Genomic DNA, 21,035 nt, shown 5'->3' on the forward strand with positions numbered 1-21,035 from the left:
ATACCCCCCAAATGACCCCTTTTTGGAAAGAAGACATTCCAAGGTATTTAGTAAGAGGCATGATGAGTTTTTTGAAGTTGTCATTTTTTCCCACAATTCTTTGCAAAATCAAGATTTTTTTTTACTTTTTTTTTTCCACAAAATTGTCATATTATCAGTTTATTTCTCACACACAGCATATGCATACCACAAATTACACCCCAAAACACATTCTGCTATTACTCCCGAGTACGGCGATACCACATGTGTGAGACTTTTACACAGTGTGGCCACATACAGAGGCCCAACTTGCAGGGAGCTCCATCAGGCGTTCTGGAGCACCCAGGACAATTCTGACATTTCTCTCCTACATGTAAAAAATCATCATTTATTTGCTAGAAAATTAAATAGAATCCCAAAACAATATATATGTTTTTTTAGCAAACACCCTGGAGAATACAATGGTGGTCGTTGCAACTTTTTATCTCGCACGGTATTTGCGCAGCAATTTTTCGAATGCTTTTTTTTGGAAAAAAAAAACAGTTTTGCGCTTAAAAAAAAAAAACACAGTAAAGTTAGCCCAATTTTTGCATAATGTGAAAGATGAAGTTACGCTGAGTAAATAGATACCTAACATGTCACTCTTCAAAATTGCACACGCTCGTGGAAGGGCGCCAAACGTCGCTACTTAAAAATCCCCATAGGCGATGATTTACATTTTTTTTACTGGTTATATGTTTTGAGTTACAGAGGAGGTCTAGGGCTAGAATGCGTTCGCTTCTGAATGCGAGCACATGGGGACAGGGGCGCTTTAAAAACAAAAAAATGTATTGTTCATTTTACTTTATTTATTTTAGTTTGACATTTTTTTCCCCAAAAATAAATTTTTTGATCACTTTTATTCCTATTACAAGGAATGTAAACATCCCTTGTAATAGGAATATGGCATGACAGGTCCTCTTTACAGTGAGATATGGGGTCAATAAGACCCCACATCTCACCTCTAAGCTGGGAAGCCTGAAAAAAATAAATAAAGATTCTGGCTTTGATCGTATTAGCGAGTCGGTAGAAGCACCGGAGGGCAGCGGGAGGGGGGGGGTGTCTATGGCTGGGTATTGCAGGGTATCACCGACTATGGCTGTGTATGGCTGGGTATCTCCGAGTATGGCTGGGTATCTCCGAGTATGACTGGGTATCTCAGAGTATGACTGGATATCTCAGAGTATGGCGTTGCAGAGTATTGCGTTGCAGAGCATTGCAGGGTATTGGCGGGTGTTGCAGAGCATTGCAGAGTGTTGCAGGGTATTGGCGGGTGTTGCAGAGCATTGCAGAGTGTTGCAGGGTATTGGCGGGTGTTGCAGAGCATTGCAGAGTGTTGCAGGGTGTTGCAGAGCATTGCAGAGTGTTGCAGGGTATTGGCGGGTGTTGCAGAGCATTGCAGAGTGTTGCAGGGTATTGGCGGGTGTTGCAGGGTATTGCAGAGTGTTGCAGGGTATTGGCGGGTGTTGCAGAGTGTTGTTGCAGGGTATTGCAGAGTGTTGTTGCAGGGTATTGCAGAGTATTGCAGCAGAGTATTGCAGAGTATTGCAGCAGAGTATTGCAGAGTATTGCAGAGTATTGCAGCAGAGTATTGCAGAGTAATGGCAGGGTATGATGGGGTTAATTGTCGGTGAGCAGCGATGTGGGCACTGCAGATGCAGCCCACAGCGCTGCTGACACCGATCTCTTCCCCCTCCGCTGTACCGATCGGTACAGAGAGGGGGAGGGAGGAACCGGCGTCATAACATGACGCCGGTTTGTTTACAAGTGATCACTCCATCATTTGACGGAGCGATCACGTGGTAAACGGCCGCGATGAGCGGCCGTTTACCTGATCCGTGATGCGCCGGGTCCTGTGAACCCGGCGGTCACAAATGCTCTCGAGTGCGCACCCCAGGGGGCGCGCGAGAGTGGAATTCTGGGAGGACGTCATATGACGGCCTCCCAGAGTTAAACAACCACCCTGTAGCTGTCATTCGGCTATGGGCCGCTTGTTAAGTGGTTAAATACCTTATACAGCCCACTTCCTGTTTATTGTCTAGTCATTAGCCTAGGCTTATGACATCATGCTCAGCTCTCTCTCTCACTCTCGTGAGAGTTTTCCAGGAAGGGAGGGGTGAAGTTTGTATGTTAGTACAACCATTGCTGTTTTTACTTGTATTAAAATTATTTTTTGGTAATGCACTAGGTCGGTGCGCCCTCCTTTTTTCTCATATTTTACAGTTTCAAGGACAACCATTGTTCTGAGGAGGGCAGCAAGGCCATTGGCATTATATAAAAAGAGTTGACTGCACCACACATCCCCAGACCCAGCACCCAAGCGCAGGAGAATTGTTTTGTGAGCAGCGTCAGCTGCCCACAGTTAAAATGGAGGGAGATTTATGCAGCATATTTGGCAAGTACAGAATCCCAGTATATATAAAATAATATGCAAAGTGGTTGGAGGGAAGCTTCAGAATGGCAAAGATGTTTTTATTACAAATGATGTGAGCAGACTGCAGTTCTTTAATTAAAATATTTATTCTTTTATGGCACAATGGAATGTAGAGTAACAATACCTCTGCATGGAGCATCACACACACACATTGGCAACCACAACAAAAGTTCCTTGAGCGCTATAAGCTGTCAGCCGTCTATGTAGATGTATGTATCCTGGAAAATATAGATTGAGCTAAAGCCCAGTGCAGCCGCCAACCACAGGTAAAGGTGGATAACAAAACACTGAAAACAGGGTGGAGCACCATGAGGTAGGCGTGTGCTGAGGGCGGCTTCCCGACATCCCTGCCTCCAGGAATCCCCGTGAGACAGCACGCCTCATGATGGTCAGCAGGAAGCGCGGTGAGCGTGTCCGACACTTACGTTGAGGCACCCGGAAGGACCCATCTGCAGAGTACCCTGGGGACGAAAGCTGGAAATTCCTCTGAGCGGGCGACACATCATGGAAGGGAGCCGGTGAGAGTGTACCAGTACCCGCTGCCTGGCGAAGGGGACCAGAGGGGATTGGAGCGGCTGGAGCGGTTCGGCGGTCGGTGGCAGGGGGCAGGAGCGGTGGAAGGGGAGAAGGACTTGGGAACCAGACTCCCCATGGATAGCACAATCCCCACGCCAAGAGTGCAGTCCGCCCCTTTGAAGACCGGAACGCTGGAAGGAGCTCCGCCGAAGTGACTTAGGAACGGTGCAGTTGTGAGAGGAACCAGCTGATCCAGGCTTCGACGGGGGAGACGACAGAGTAAAGGTACCCGAAGGTGGAGTGGTGAGTGGCCTGAATAATACTGTCAAAACAAATGAGTAAACAGGACAGAGACTATGTTTTGTAAGTCCTGAGCCATAATGGCGTACCAGTAAGCAAGGAAAAGGTCACAGGACTGTGGAAGGAAATGTATATTAGGCTTCTCCCCATTTTCACAGGGTACTGGAAGGACAGTACTATTTCTGGCTCTCTTTTCTGGTCCTTACGGTGTGGGCACATCATATAGAAAGCAGAGAGTTGGGGAGTGCGGTTGATATTGCTAATCCTGCCCTGAGCCTGTTCCTACCCCTGAAAATTCCAACTATAAGGTCTTATCACGCTATTCCTGACTTGACATCTGCTTTCGACATTTCTCACAAGTAAGGTTAAAGACTAAGTCCAAAAAATGCCACAGTCTTAGCATATGCTATAGAGAAAGAAGCCCTGCCCCAAGGGCCACTTAAGAATATCAATATGGGGTCCCTCTCTCTCCCTGGACTAGCGGAACGCAGGGGCTTTTCTCCTGCATATCCACTACAAGAACAGCTATCCTAACTTAAAAGAAAGTAGAGACAAAGGTGTGACTTTTATAGGAGACTCTCTTAAAGTATAGAAAGACTCTAAATACTTTATTCAGCCTGTTGAAGTGGCGGAAATTGTAGGGACAAATTAAGTCCCCAACCCGAGGAGGAGGAAAAGGTGAAGGAGTCAGGAGGTCACAGGACTGAATAGAGCAGAGCATTTGAAGAACACGCTGGGCCTACACTCCTAGAACCAATTAACTCTTTTTTGTTTTCTCAAAATACCATTTACCAGCAGAGGTGGTGACAGTTGACTGCGGTTCTGTTTATGTTTCTGTGTTTCATTTTACTCCCTTTGTGGTTCAGGTTTGTCTACGGAAAGGGGGGCTAGACTAGAAAATTCTTAGGTACAGTAGGGAGAAAGAATGAGGGGGAAGGCAAAATCAGGTAAAAATGTCCCACCAGTATCTAGCCCAGGAGGGATTCAGAGGTACATGGCAAGTAACACCACCAACACCAGCACTATAGAGGAGGGGCAAGAAAGTCCTAGACAAGGAGCAGGACGGAGGTCAGGCTTGAATAGACAGAAGATAGTGGAGGAAGGTAAAGGTGGGAAAGCAAACGGTTTAAAAACGGGTGGGATTAAAGAGGTAAGCGACACATCACAAAGCACAGCCAAAGGTCAACAGGAAAGGGAGGGGGGGAGAGTAACAGAAGAAGCAGTGAGCGAGGAAGGGATTTTTGCGACTTGTTCCCCAAGAAGAATCCTCTCCTATAAAGGAGTTGCTAGGGGAAATGTTTGCAAAAATGGAGGCGGTATTAAAGATAGAAATAGCAGGAGTACGCGCAGATATTGGCCGGGTGTTGGAGAGGGTGGAGGAGATAGAGGAAAGACTGGATAGCCAGGAGCTAAGGATGGATGAGATAACAGAACAAGTCCAGAGTCTCCAGAGAGCGAATAGAACCCTCCTTTATAAATTAGAGGATCAGGAGAATAGGAGTAGGAGGAAGAACGTTTGTATTAAAGGCCTCCCGGAAAAGTATGGTAGTGCGGAACTGGGCAAAATAGTGCAGCAGGTTTTTAATCCGATACTACAAAGAGAACCAACTGAAACTCTAAAGATAGACAGAGCCCATAGGATTGCAAGCCAGGGGGTAGCAAGGGAAGACTCCCCACGTGATGTGATAGTAAAGTTCCATTATGCAGAAGAGAAAGGGCAAATAATGGAGAAATTAAGGGCACTGACGGAGATCCCCTTTGAGGGCGCAGAAATGCGGGTGCTCCTGAAACACTGAGGAGAAGGAGACTACTAAAACCCTTAACTGAACGTATGATTGCTTCGGGAGTCTCCTATCAGTGGGGTTTCCCAGCGTGTTTGAGGGGGAAAAAGGATGGACGATCCGCGGTTCTGCGTTTCCCCAAAGAATTGAGAGGGTTCTGTGAGTGCCTGGATATAATCCCCCCCCCCCTTTGCCAGGCTGGCAGGAAGAAATCGAAGCCAGGCCCCCCCAAAGGAAGTTAAGATGGCAGAGAGGGAAAGGTGCAGAGATAAACGAAAGGGGAAAGAGTAAATAGTACCAGGGAGTAGACAAGATGGGGGTGCAGATGGGTCCAGGGATACGGGGGATATGGGGGTGGGGAGGAGGGAGCCGCCTCCTGTTAGTCGGCCGCAGGTGTGAGCCCCGGGGTAAATATGGAGAATAGACAATATCAAAGAGATATAAGTCGGGTCCATATATCCAAAAAAAAAAGGGGGTGTGACCCCGACCAACTTCTGCAGGAGCATAGTTGGGAAGAGGGGAGGGAGGTGGGAGAAGGGGAGGGAGCAATTGGGTTCTTTGGGGGGGCGCCCTATCTGTCCCCCAGAAAAAATTCCCTCTGGGTCAGCGTACGTGGATCGGCAAACCAATAAAATAGCAGTAAATGGTAGTCATTAATGTGATAACATATAATGTGAGGGGCCTAAATACAAAGGAAAAAAGGTACAAAATTAACAAAGAACTCCAATTCATGGGGGGGAACGTAATATGTCTGCAAGAAACATATATTACTAATTCAGGGATCAAATTGACATCACCACAATTTCCACTTTGGTTCTATGGGGATACACCTTCTGCTCACTCAAGAGGAGTAGCCATTGGTTTTGACAGATCATCAGGGTTTGAAATTGAGGAACGTTTGGCTGACCCAGAGGGGAGATATTTATTTCTAAAAGGTAAATTGGGGTAGATGCAATGTACTATTGTAAATGTGTATGCGCCAAATAGAAATCCAGACAAATTTTTAATGAAAGTATTAAACAAATTGGAAGAGTTTAGATCAGGTAAAGTGGTGCTAGCAGGAGACTTGAATTGGTGCCTAGACCCCAAGATGGACACCTCGGGGGGTGGTGCAGGAGTGTCGGAACAGAGATATAGAATAGTAAATAAAGCATTGACCAGTGCCCAGTTACATGATTCATGGAGGATTAGTCATCAAAGAGAACGGGATTACACTCACTTCTCCGCAGTCCATAAAACCTTTACAAAATTGGACTATATATTGATAGGACAACAATTAGTGGCCAACTTGAAAAATGCGGAAATTAAACCTATCACTCTGTCCGACCATGCTCCTATAAAAATTAAATTAGAAATACAGGGCTATATCTGGACAGGAAGAGCCTGGAAACTGAACGATTCACTCATTCAAGAACAGGACGTGAGTAGTAAAATCTTACAGGAACTGAGGGACTTCTTTGAGCTCAATGATACGGCGGAATTCTCAAAGGCTACTATCTGGGAGACACATAAGGTGGTCATTAGAGGGATTCTGATTTGGATCGGAGCAGGAAAAAAGAAAGAAAGGGAGAAAGAGAAAGCTCAATTATATAGTGAGATCGAGGAATTAGAGCATAAAAATAGACCCAGGGGGCTTCAGGAGAGCCAGGAATTACAAAAAAAAAAAGGGAGTTGGAAGAGTTCCTAGAGCAAGAGAGGAGAACAGCTTTCCACAAAATAAATAAGGAGAGACATCAGTGGGGGAATAGGTCAAGCAAGTGGTTGGCAAGAAGAATAAAGGAATAGAAAGATAGGACCTATATACCGAAGATTAGGGATAAAAGGGGGGAGATGAAGTTTGCTACTCCGGATATTGCAGAGAACTTCCACGCTTATTATACCGCCTTGTATAATATAGGAGTAAGAGGGGGTGACGGGGGGAAAAGGAAAGGAGCCATCCGGGAATATCTTAAGAATCTCGACTTCCCAAAAGGCACGAGGGAGGAGATGGAGGAATTAGAGACCCCTATCTCAGGGAAGTAGAGAGAGTAATTAAAGACATAGCCCTGGGTGGAAGTCCCGGACCAGATGGATATTCCATCCTATATTATAAAAAATTCCGGAGTTTTTTGGCACCAAAACTCTGTGAATAATTCAATGCAGTGGGAGAGGGGGAGGTCTTCCGAGAAAAGGCTCTTCTCGCCCACATTGGATTGATCTTGAAGGAGGGTAAGGACCCGGCAGCCCTGGAGAGCTATAGGCCAATATCATTATTAAATACGGACGTGAAGATCTATGTGAAAATAATGGCAGAGCGATTGAAAACACTCCTCCCCGACTGGGTGCATACCGATCAGGTGGGATTCGTTCAGGGACGGGAGGGGAGGGACAACTCTTTGAAGTCGATCATTTTGATTCAAGAAGCAATTAGAAGGAAGACCCCCACACTACTTCTATCTGTAGACGCTGAGAATGCCTTTGATAGAGTAGATTGGGAGTTTATGAGACCCTAATATATATGGGACTGGGTGAGAGAATGATGAGATGGGTAAAAGCGTTATACACTCGGCCGACTGCCAGGATTAGAGTGAATGGATCTCTGTCTCGTCCCCTTGAATTGTTCAACGGGACGAGACAGGGATGTCCCTTATCGACGATTCTCTTTGTGATTATACTGGAGCCCCTTTTAGCAGCGATCCGAAGGAATCAGGATCTTCGGGGAATCGGGGTGGGAGGTAGAGAATATAAGGTATCTGCATTTGCCGATGACTTATTGCTATATATAGCAAACCCCAGAACATCGATCCCGTCGGTACTTAAAGAACTGTAACAATATGGACGACTCTCAAACTTTAAAATTAACCTGTTGAAGTCAGAAATTTTAAACTTGAACCTATCAGAGACAGAGCAGAGAGCTCTCTCCGCAAGTCTGCCTTTTAAGTGGTGTAGTGGAGAATTGAGTTACCTGGGGATAAAATTAATGGCACAAAGGTCTAATTTGTATGAAGCTAACTATATGCCCCTCTTAAATAAAATTAAAGCGCAAATGAAAAGTATGAAGTACAAAGCATTATCATGGATGGGTAGAATAAACGTAATAAAAATGTTTATATTGCCAATTGTAATTTATACATTTCAAATGATTCCCATCCCGCTGCCGGGGAGTTTTTTTAGAAAATTAAAATCTCTGGTCTTGTTATTTATATGGTCCCCAAAAAAACCTTGAATTGTGTATAAGGTTCTAGTAAAGGAAAAGGAAAGAGGAGGAGTGGCATTACCAGATTTAAAAAAATATTATGACGCGATAGTAATATCTAGAGTAGCGGACTGGCTGCATAATCAGAAAGAGAAGAGTTGGGTGGAGTTAGAAACTAGATTAAGTGAGACGGAATTGGCAAAAATGATTTGGATACCATCTCATTCGCGGAATCTAGGAGTAAGCACTAGTATTTTAACAAGACACACACTAAAAACATGGGATAAAATAAATAAGACACATAATTGGACATATAACTCCCCATTAATGTCACTGTTGGACACAAAATATTTTTTGCCAGGGAAGGACGAGCGGTTATATTTCAGTAGATGGCCAAAGAGAGAGGAAATAACATTAGGGGAGGTGATTAAAGGGAATAGGATATTCACGTATAGGGAAATCACTCAAGAGTGGGGGCACAAACCATTAGATAGATGCAGACACAATTAGTTATCACATTTCACACAGGGGCTTCCACAGCCCTTACGAGGAATGACTCTGCTAAGACCACTAGAGAAATTGCTCAAGGATGAACATTGTTTAGTGAAAAGGGTATCAAAAATGTATAAAATACTAAGACGTGAGGGAGATTCGGAGTTACCAGCATATTTAGGGAAATGGGAAGGGGAATTGGGGTCACTAAGAAATGAGGAGCACAGGATGAAAATACTTAAAATGACACATTCGCTCCCAAGAGATTCCAGAACGATCGAAATGTCATACAAATTAATAGCGAGGTGGTACATGACGCCTCAAAGAATGCAGAGGCTCAGAGGGGAAGAGCAATCAACCTGTTGGAGGGAATGTACGGAACAAGGTTCCCTAAAACATATATGGTGGGATTGCCCGAAAATAACCCCTTTTTGGGACAAAATAATTGAAATCATATTCTTGGTGACAGGAAGGAGGATTAGTAAATGCCCATGGGCTTGTCTGTTCCATGACACAGAGTTAGGAGAAAGACAATATAAGGGTACGATAATCCCGCAACTGTTAAATGCAGCCAAAGCCTTGATCCCATACTACTGGAGAACTACACAGGTCCCAACAATACCGGAATGAGTGAAGAGGGTGGAGCAGGTTAGGCTAATAGAAGAGTCGATTCACAAAGTTTAGGATCTGGAAGGGGAACGCCAAGGGAAATGGCAAAAATGGCTGACATTCTTGGTGAAGGGGGACTGTCGTGCTATGTTTGAGTGAGAAGGGGACAGAGAGGGCGGCGATGGAGAAGGGGGAGATAGAGGGGCATATCTCCCCCCCCCTTTTTTTTTTTGCCCCTGGGGGGGGGGTAAGAAGGTACTAAAGGGACGTTTTGTATTGTGTAAGAAGAGGGATGTGAGAAGACCTCTTAATAAATTGTATTGATGTCTTCTTTTTATAAATGGATATGTATAAAGTGGAAAAAAGAAAAATAAAGAATATATTAAAAAACAAAACACTGAAAACAAAGAAGCAGCGCTCTATGGGTCCAGTATAAAAACTTGCAAACCTGGTAGCTTTCCAGTTGTCTTCCTCTGTACTTTGTGATTTTAGTAGCCATTTGGAGCTTTTACGAAGCACTGGCCATTGAGTTCTGGACTGCCCAGAGGAGTCACATAATGTTGTTATCTGTGAAATGGGTTGTGCTCTGTTTGGCGTTACTGCGCTTATACTGCAGTGATGTGAAACTGTCACTGCATAGGTTGGCCAGTGCTTCGTAAAAGGTCATTGCTCTTATCTGAACTCCATGTGGCTACTAAGATCACAAAGAGGAACATGACTGGAAAGCTACCAGGTTTGCAAGTTTTTATACTGGACCCATAGAGCGCTGTTTCTTTGTTTTCACACACACATTGGGTTATTTACAAAAAGCAAATCCACTTTGCACTACAAGTGCACTTGGAAGTGCAGTCGCTGTAAATCTGAGGGGTAGATCTGAAATGAGGGGAAGCTCTGCTGATTTTATCATCCAATCATGTGCAAGCTAAAATGCTGTTTTTTTTTTTTTTGCATGTCCCACTCGGATTTACAGTGACTGCACTTCCTATTACACTTGTAGTGCAAAGTGTATTTGCCTTTCGTAAATAACCCCCCTTGCCTCACTATTCCCAATTTGAAGTACATACCCCAAGGAAAGTTGTCACTTCTGGACCTGGACAGACTAAAGCAGAGTTATGACCTCTGGCATTATTGTACTATGCATACAAGAACAGTATCAATCTCTGTCTCTTGCTTAACACATACATCTGCGATGGCCATTATTCTGCATGTCAAATAAAGCTAATTGAGAGTATTTCTGATCATTTCTGATCACATCCCGTGAACAAGAGATGACCACTAGAGTAGGAATTTATTAAATGTGTACATGAAATACATAAAAATATTGGAACAGCTGAGCTAACTCATAAAATGTACAATAACAATAAGCTTAGAAAAAATACATTTGAGAAAATGTTACATTAGTAATATCTGTATTCTCTGCCACTAAACTACAGTAATTCTAAAACTGTGATGATATCAAGATCCTTTAAGAATGGAGTTGTACAGTATTTCAAAAGACGTATGTTTCATTTAGAACAATATGCTCAATTTACAAAGCTTTTAAAACAGGATAAGGATCTGAGACCATTTTAAATGGAATTGTGTATCAGCCCTAATTAATTGTTTGCTAAAAGACATCTGACAAAAGGCAACACAATGACGATATTTTCTCATACCGGTATACCAAATTGTTCAGATATATTTCTCTAGACTTTAAGTAGCTCCACAAATTATATCATTTAAAGACCATTACCAAAAAAGGGAAAGGGAAATTAGGTCAACTGTTGATCCCTGGGCAATGGAAATGAAAATGTCATCCATAAGCACTAAGTACAAAATCTGTGATTTTGGTAAAATAGCACGGTTGCATATGAAATATGAGCTAATTATTCTTAAGTCATTAATCAATTTGTTAAGAACTCTTCAATGATAAGACCGTCTCATTACAGAAGTCACAGCTAGGCTTTTTGGTGGATAGATAAATAAATAAATACCTTGAACGTATTGGTTAATTTCAGAAAACATTTTAGAAGTGCTTGCAACTGAAAGGCATAGTAAATAAAAAAACAAAAAACAAAATCAGACTGAAAGCTGAAGTGGATTGATTAGGAACAATTTTGTTCTGCTTTATACAATAAAAAGAGAGGAGCTAGGCTCCCTGAGCCAATTTGCAGAGCAACCTCTTCTCGCTAATTGCTGCTACAGAAGCACACTCCTAGGTAAGTAGAGAAATCCATTTACCAACCATGACATTTAAGCAAAAAAACACAAATACCGTTTTTTTTTTTTCCATTACCCTCCATATTATTCCTAATACATTCCACCTGTGACCCTAGTTTTAGAAGTGAAATGCTTTTCTATACAAATTCAGATTATTATTTTTAATAAATAGTTCTGATTGCCCAAGAACATAAAAACAAATATTGATTTGAAATATAACCAAATCCATTAGGTCACAACAATGCTTTAAAATGGATGATTATTTGACAAAAAAAAGTATAAGAGGAAAGAAAGGAGTTAAATATTTGTACAGAGCCACAGTTGATGCCCTGGTTAGCATTCTTTTAGAGCTGATCTCTAGAAAATCGAAATATTTTACTTTTCAGTGTGGCTGCACCCACACTCCAAGGGTCAACTGCTTGTTTTTTTGTCTAGGGGACTTGGTAACACAACTTTACTTACTCAAGCTTACTCCTCTGCTCTTGCAGGCTCCTCTTTGCAGTCCCCACAGCCTTATTTAACCTATGCTCTGGTGGTCTAAGGTCCTTTAACATTATCATGGCCAATGCATCCCTAGGTCTCTGTGAGGATGCTGAGTGGAGGATCAGTTAAGTAACAGTACTTTTTTTCCCCATAGCCATAACTGAGTGATTAACTATTATATTGTGGGCACAGTCCACTGCAAGGCAGGGTTTTTAGGTTTCCTAGAGTTGGGCTTCTCGTCAGAGACAGCAGGGGTTTTTAAACACACTCTCAGCGGCTGTAGCCAGTGGAACTGTGTGTAAATCGCCTGCACACACTTTCACACAAATTCAGGTAATGGCACCCTCTGTGCGCACACCCGCCATGTTTGTCAGGCTCTGCACCCCCAGGACCGGCATGGTGCAGAGGGGAGGGAGATCAGCTAACGTCCGTACATAAGGGACTTTTTGCCCCCCGTGTAATAAAAAAAAGTAGTAAAAAAAAATGAAGGTTATACCCAAGCACTTTTTTTGAGCACACCCCTCACCCCGACATACATACATGTATGTAAATGCATGTGTTGGGGTAGCCTGTGCACTAAAACGTTAATTGCGCTACAACTGATAAATTCAAAATTTATTCTCACGCTACCATGTGACGAAAGGATGTGTGAGTCTGGGAGGAGGAGAAAGGGGGGGGGGGTTTAGAGGGGGAGAGCTACTTAGAGGGGAGGGAGGAAGAGGAGAAGATAAAGGAAGGGAAAGTAGAGCTGCAGCAATCACCTATGTGGGTCAAACCATATCCACAAAATATATAGAGAAGAATGGTGTTGCCCTGATGAAGTCACGTGGTCGTGACGTCACGCGTAGGGATAGGACGGGATAGGCATTCTAGACTGATACCTGCAACACAAGCTCGACGCTCGTTGGAGATAAGCACTACTGTTTTGTTTTTATGTGAATACCTTTTTTATCAATAAACGCATTGTGGACTTGTAACATACTACACTATGTGGCATTTCTCCTTTCTTTGAGCTGTTCCCGCTGCTGCTTAGAGACAAAGATGGTACAAAGCCGACCCTGGGGGTCCAGGTTTATTCATTACCGAAGACAGGAAAAAGAAGGGGAATAGCCAGTGTACTTATATGCAGTTACCTCTTTACCGCAAGGTAAGGGGCCATTGCTTATTGGTGTGGTTTGGCACGAAGAGGATAAAGACACAGTTGCACATGTGGAATATTTGGCACATCAAATAATTTTGCACAGAAAAGCACCTGCACTTTCTTATGTTGTTTTGCACACACAGAAATATGTTTCATATGAGGATTATTGACAGATATATATATTGATCCCGCATCCTGGAAATTTTTTTCTTAATCAAAAAAACAATAAGCTTCACTGGATTATCATATCAATTGGTGGATATATATGGTCTAAATATTATTTCATATCATTGTTTGAATTTTATATATATATATATATATATATATATATATATATATATATATTGTTTTTAGATGTTATATATATATATATATATATTTTTTTTTTTTTTTTTTTTTTGGATATTATATTATTATTTTTTTTTTTTTTTGTATACTGGCACATACTTTGCACAAGAGCACTTTGTAAACACCCTGTGAGATATATGTAGCAATATTTAGCACTTTATTTAAAGGGGATTTGCACATCTTATATTTCTTTATTTTACATGATATTTATACATCGGTTTTGTTTTGTTCGGGGCAGTTTATTATCACCAGGCAGATATAAGGACTATTGCCTACAGTATTAGATATAGATTTACTATAATATTGAAGATTATTACCATTATTTATCTGAATTTGCTTATTGATGCTGGTTTGCACATTTTGGGCTTTACATTATTGTATTTTTTTATGGTACATATTTTTTTATAGTTTATTTACCTAGGAAAAATTGCACAGTTACTGGCTTTTTGAAGATCAATCCCCTCTAAGCAGCGCAACACCATTCTCACCATTCTTCCCTATAGTTAATTGCGCTACACTTGTTGCAAATTGCTGTACATGCCAGAGTAACGGCAATAATTATAGTCCATATTATTACAGTTAACTCAAAATTGATGACCTGTAGGGGCTTTTAAAGTGTTGCCTATAGAATATATAGGGTACTGCAGTTTGTAGTTGTTTCCTGGGTGCATGCAATTTTAGGGCTTAACGGGTAGGGATTTTTATTTAATACAAACTATTTAATGGCAAATGAGGTTTAATGAAGAAAATTTAAAAATAATGCATTTGGGTGGCAGAAACATGAATGCAATCTACTCACTAGGGGGTGTACCTCTGGGGGAATCTAGGATGGAAAAGGGCCTGGAGGTCCTAGTAGATGATAGGCTTAGCAGTGGCATACAATGCCAAGCTGCTGCTAACAAAGAAAACAGAATATTGGCATGCATTAAAAAGAGGATTAACTCAAGAGATAAAACTATAATTCTCCCACTCTACAAGACTCTATTCCGGCTGCACCTAGAGCAGGGCTCAAAATTTAAAGTCCTGAGCTACTAGCCAGGCCTCAAGGGTTACTCGCCACCAGTTGCCCTGCCCAACCCTACCATGCCCCACCCCCATTCCCGCCCCTAAACACACCCTTAGAAATGATCTCATGAAATGACACTTGTTTTATGCAGAATTAAGTTATAAAAATAAATATTAACAAATTTATCCATGCCCAAAAATGCAGCCTGCCTGTGTCCACCAATGCAGCCTGCCCGTGTCCACCAATGCAGCCTGCCCGTGTCCACCAATGCAGCCTGTGTTCGCCAGTGCAGACTGTGTCCACCAATGCAGACTGTGTCTGCCAATGCAGCCTATGTCACCAATACAGCCATGTGTCCCCATTGCAGCTATGTGTCCCCAATGCAGCCTTGTGTCCCCATTGCAGCTATGTAAGAAAAATAACAAAATATTACAGCGCACAGATGCAAAAAATAAATTTACCTCCAGCAAGGCTTATTTAAAACACCTACACATTTTCAAAAAACATTATCAAAAATTATGGGGATTTGGTCACACCATATTGCTATATGGTGCTTAAGCCCACTTATTGTCTTTTTTGCATGTGTGCACTGTAATATTTTGTTCTGTTGTATGGTCTAATGGATGCACCATCTTTAATACATATTTTAGGGTGTGACCCCCAAATATCTTGTTTGTCCATTGCAGCTATGTGTCCCCAATGCAGCCTACCTGTGTAGGGGAAGAGAGAGGAGAGCCGCCGCCGCCTGGTTGATCAGAGCACAGGGAACATAACAGCTTACATTTCAATACCTGTGTGTTCCCCACCATGCGCTGTCATATACAGCCCTTCCCCCTTTTCCAGGCACTTTGATCACCCCTAACTGGCACTTTGATAGACAGATAGACAGGCACTTTGATAGACAGATCACCCGTCCAATCTTGGGATGAGTGATCTGTCTATCAAAGTGCCCGGACAAGGGGGAGGGGCTGTATATGACGGCACGTGGCAGAGAACACACAGCTATTGAAATAAAAACTGTTATGTTCCCATTGCTCTGACCAGCCAGGCGGCGGCTCTTCTCTTCCTTCCCCTACGATCACTCCCATACAACCCAAGCTGCCGGCGGTGCTCGTCCCACTGCTCCCAGGCAGCATACACTCACCAGCCGTCAAAATCCACTTGCAATCCTGCTCGCGAGCAGGCGAGTGGAATTTTTGAGGGCTGACCTAGAGTATGCTGTCCAGATATGGGCACCAGTCCTCAGGAAGGATGTACTGGAAATGGAGCGAGTACAAAGAAGGGCAACAAAGCTAATAAAGGGTCTGGAGGATATTAGTTATGAGGAAAGGTTGCGAGCACTGAACTGGAAAAGTGTCACTTGAGAGGGAATATGATTTTAATTTATAAATACCATACTGGTGACCCCACAATAGGGATAAAAAATGTTTGTTGAAGGGAGTTTAACAAGATGTGGCCACTCATTAAAATTAGAAAAAAAGAGATTTAACCGGAAACTACGTAGAGCGTTCTTTACTATAAGAGCGGCAAGGATGTGGAATTTCCTTCCACAGGCGGTGGTCTCAGCGGGGGGCATCGACAGTTTCAAATATACTATTAGATAAGTACCTGAACAACCACAACATACAGGGATATACAAGGTAATACTGACATATAATCACACACGTAGGTTGGACTTGATGGGCGTGTGTCTTTTTTCAACATCACCTACTATGTAACTATGTAACTATGTAATTAGCAACTCAGATTTATATTATATTATTGCCTTTGGGCTAGTGCCATCATGGACAAGACAAGAGGGAGTCCTCCCAATAGGGCTTTACAGCAATAACAGCCTTATGCCGCGTACACACGATAAAACAATCCGGTGGAAAAGTCCGGCAAACTCAAGTCCGCCAAACAATCCCCCCGTGTGTAGCCTCCGGCATACTTTTTTGACCCGACAGTACGGCGGACTTAGAATTTCAGTTTGCACAACAATCTGCCCGCCGTACTCGCATTTCGGCGGACAATCCGGCCGTGTGTATGCCAGTCCGTACTTTTGAAATGAGCAGACGTTTCCCGCCCGGAGAAAAGTCCGCTCATTTCGAGCGGGTCTCCAGGTAGGCGGGGCCCGCGAAGGAGATGTCGCTGGCCCCGCCGCCTGGTATGGACTTAAAGGGGAACCCCAACGCCGAAAAAAATCGGCGTGGGGGTCCCCCAAGTCCACAACAGACCCTTGTCCGAGCACGCTACCCGGCCGGCCAGGAAAGGGGGCGAGCGAGCGCCCCCCCTCCTTAGCCGTACCAGGCCGCGTGCCCTCAACATGGGGGGTGCCTTGGGGAAGGGGGGGCCGCGCGACCCCCCCCACCCCAAAGCACCTTGTCCCCATGTTGATGAGGACAAGGGCCTCTTCCCAACAACCCTGGCCGTTGGTTGTCGGGGTCTGTGGTCGGGGGGCTTATCGGAATCCGGGAGCCCCCTTTAATAAGGGGGCCCCCGGATACCGGCCCCCCCACCCTATGTGAATGAGTATGGGGTACAATGTACCCCTACCCATTCACCTGTAAAATAAAAGTACAAAAAAAACACAACACACGAGATAAAATACTTTATTGCACAGCTCCGGGGGTCTTCCGTCTTCGGGGGTCTTCTCGCCGGACTCCTCTGCTATCTTCTTGTAGCTCTTTCTAGTTCTTGTAGTTCTTCTGCCGGGCCACCGCGCCTTCTTATAGCTCTTTTACAGGCGGTGGCCCGGTCTTCTGTCGCCGCTGCCGCCTTCCGTTCTTCTTCTTCTTCTCCTGGAGATGTTGACTCGACGCTCTCTCCGGCCACAATGCCAGGGACGCGCTGAGCGGCCACTTATATAGGGACAAGGGGCGGTGTCACATGGCTTTATGTCACATGGGTTGGTCACATGGGTTGATGTCACATGGGGACTGTGACATCGTAAGGGGGCGGGGTCACCATGTGACACCAACCCATGTGACATAAAGCCATGTGACACCGCCCCTTGTCCCTATATAAGTGGCCGCGCAGCGCGTCCCTGGCATTGTGGCCGGAGAGAGCGTCGAGTCAACATCTCCAGGAGAAGAAGGAGAAGAAGAAGAAGAAGAATGGAAGGCGGCAGCGGCAGTGGCGACAGAAGACCGGGCCACCGCCTGTAAAAGAGCTATAAGAAGGCGCGGTGGCCCGGCAGAAGAACCGAAGAGGGGGACAAGACCCCCGAATTTGGGAGAAGAGGCCGGTGGCGAGGAAGAAAGCCGGACTCCTCCGCTAGCAAAAGAGCTACAAGAAGATAGCGGAGGAGTCCGGCAAGAAGACCCCCGAAGACGGAAGACCCCCGGAGCTGTGCAATAAAGTATTTTATCTCGTGTGTTGTGTTTTTTTTTTGTACTTTTATTTTACAGGTGAATGGGTAGGGGTACATTGTACTCCATACTCATTCACATAGGGTGGGGGGCTGGTATCCGGGGGCCCCCTTATTAAAGGGGGCTCCCGGATTCCGATAAGCCCCCCGCCCGCAGACCCCAACAACCAATGGCCAGGGTTGTCGGGAAGAGGCCCTTGTCCTCATCAACATGGGGACAAGGTGCTTTGGGGTGGGGGGGCCGCGCGGCCCCCCTTCCCCAAGGCACCCCCCATGTTGAGGGCACGCGGCCTGGTACGGCTAAGGAGGGGGGGGGGCGCTCGCTCGCCCCCCTTTCCTGGTCGGCCGGGTAGCGTGCTCGGACAAGGGTCTGTTGTGGACATGGGGGGACCCCACGCCGATTTTTTTTGGCGTTGGGGGTTCCCCTTTAAGTCCATACCAGGCGGCGGGGCCAGCGACGTCTCCTTCGCGGGCCCCGCCTACCTGGAGACGCGCTCGAAATGAGCGGACTTTCCTCTGCGTGTGTGGGCGAGTCCGTTCATTTCAAAAGTACGGCGGACTTATTACGCCGTATTAGTCCGCTGAAAAAGTGCCGTGTGTGGGCAAGTAGCCCGTTCGAAAATTCCGACGGACAGTTTGGCGGACGTCCGCCAGACTAAGTACGTCGGACAGACGGCTACGTGTGTACGCGGCTTAACAGACCCTACGGCTTGCCATACACGGAGTAAATTTCTTTTCTGCAACCAAGGATCAGAGAAGACAGTCATTATTGCTAGTGGCTATAGCATTCGCTAGCGATAATCACAGGTAAAACCCGGCACACTTGTTTCACCCAAGTGGATTGATCAACTCGGTACATTCAGCCTGCCCATACATGGTTCGAATCCCAGATTCCTGCTGAATCGGACAAAATTTAAACTGTGTATGGCCAGCCTTAGTCATTCTATCCAAAACCCCCCCAAAAAAATACAATGACTTGCAAAGAAAAAAGGCATATTATCAGAAAATGTCACTTTTACCTTAAGATATGTTATGTTGCAGCTGAATACATCAGGCCCACTACTCCCTTATCACTGAGTTGTAAGTACAACTGTTTTTGATGCTCATACAGGACATCACTAATGATTTACATACAATTAAATTTAATGTATAGCTTGTTGATTTTAATACAATGCACAAAGATGTCTGCTTTTTCAAAATATGATTTCCTGCTGGGAAGGTATAATTTAGCCATATTATGTTCTGTCACTTCTACTTTAGCAGACACTGAGGACCCGCTGAGCAATTACTCCATAACCTTATAATGAAATGCAGCTACCAGCAACTAATTATACTCTGAAGTTGATTAACGTTCATTCCTTAAAACTGAACCACTCTCACTCATCTGCATTGATTTCTAAAAACAATAAAAATGCAAACACATCTGAATAGGAGATGCTGAAATGCTGGAAAATATGTGAATACTAAAACATTAATATGGGATATATTTTATAAAACCTAGAGAAATTGCCAGTAATGACTATTCAGGTTTCTTTTTTCCCCTAGAAATATTAAACATGAAACATGTCACTTTGGACTACTTCACTTAAGTTCTTGCATCTCAAGGCTTTATACAGTATATATAGTAATCTTTGAGATATGCAACACAAAATGACATCCTAATCATCTCAAGAGGGGTAAATGGCTTCTAAGCACACTAGGTAGGGATGAGCAAATGCGCTCATCGATTCACAGGCAGTTTCGCAAAACCTGCTAAAAATTCAGTAAACCCAAACTATTGACAAAAAAGAGGCATATCAAGTCAAGCACTGCCATGGAGGTCATGAGCCAATGTCGAAGTAAACAAAAAAAAATCAATGTACAGCAGGAAGAAGGCCTTTTCATATAGCTTAGGGTTACATTGAAAATATTCAAATCCTTTAAACTACAGGTTTAGGAAATGTGTTAAAGCTGTACATGTTGGTATTTAAAAGCTATGTTCACCGACAGCCTGAGACATCATATTCTGGCAGTGCACATTTGGTTGTGGAATTGTTTTCATTCTTTTAGTAAGTAGCCTACATACACTATATTACTAAAAGTATTGGGGCACCTGCCTTTACATGCATATGAAATTTAATGGCATCCTAGTCTTCGTCCGTAGGGTTCAGTATTGAGTTGCCCCAACCTTTGCAGCTATAACAGCTTCAACTCTTCAGGGAAGGCTGTCCACAAGGTTTAGGAGTGTGTCTATTGGAATGTTTGAACATTCTTCCAGAAGCGCATTTGTGAGGTCAGGCACTGATGTGGAAGGGAAGTTCTGGTTCGCAGTCTCCGCTCTAATTCATCCCAAAGGTGTTCTATCGGGTTGAGGTACAGGCCAGTCAAGTCCCCCCCGCCCCAACTCACTCATCCATGTCTTTATGCACTGGTCCAAATCATTTGGTGGAGGGGGGATATGGTGTGAGGTTGTTTTTCAGGGGTTGGGCTTGGCCCCTTAGTTCCAGTGAAGGAAACTCTTAAGGCATCAGCATACTAAGATATTTTCGACAATTTAATACTTCCAACTTTGTGGGAACAGTTTGAGCATGGCTCCTTCCCGTTCCAACATGACTGCGCACCAGTGCACAAAGCAAGAACCATAAAGACATGAATGAGTGAGCTTGAAAGACATGAATGAGTCCTGACCTCAACCCGATTGAACAACTTTAGGATGAATTAGAGAGGAGACTGCAAGCCAGGCCTTCTCGTCCAACATCAGTGCCTGATCTCACAAATGTGCTTCTGGAAGAATGGTCAAACATTCCCATAGACACACTCCTAAACAATCATTTTGGTAATATAGGGTACCAAAACTATTTGGTAGTATAATGTGATGTTTTTTACTAAGGGATGTGCCAGTTAAAAAAAATAAAAAATAAAAAAAAGAACCCTGCTGACTAGACAGAGCTCTGTATTGTTTACATTCACATAGCTCTGTCCTGTCATCCTCTTTGACAATCAGCAGATGCTGGTGGTCAATCATTGGCTTCTGCTGTGACTTCTGCTGTGGCTTCTGCTGTGACTAATCACAATGTAACACCTACCAGGAAGTGCTGGATCACATACTAGGTACATGATCGAGCACAGGAAAGTCGATCTACCGCCGTAAACCTATGTGATTATCACATGCCTGACGAAGGGGCCTGCGCGGCTCCAAAACATT

The sequence above is a fragment of the Lithobates pipiens genome, unplaced genomic scaffold (genome assembly GCF_037356315.1).
Source record: "Lithobates pipiens isolate NorthernLeopardFrog02 unplaced genomic scaffold, aLitPip1_a1.2 Scaffold_13, whole genome shotgun sequence".
In the NCBI taxonomy this organism is placed as follows: Eukaryota; Metazoa; Chordata; class Amphibia; order Anura; family Ranidae; genus Lithobates; species Lithobates pipiens.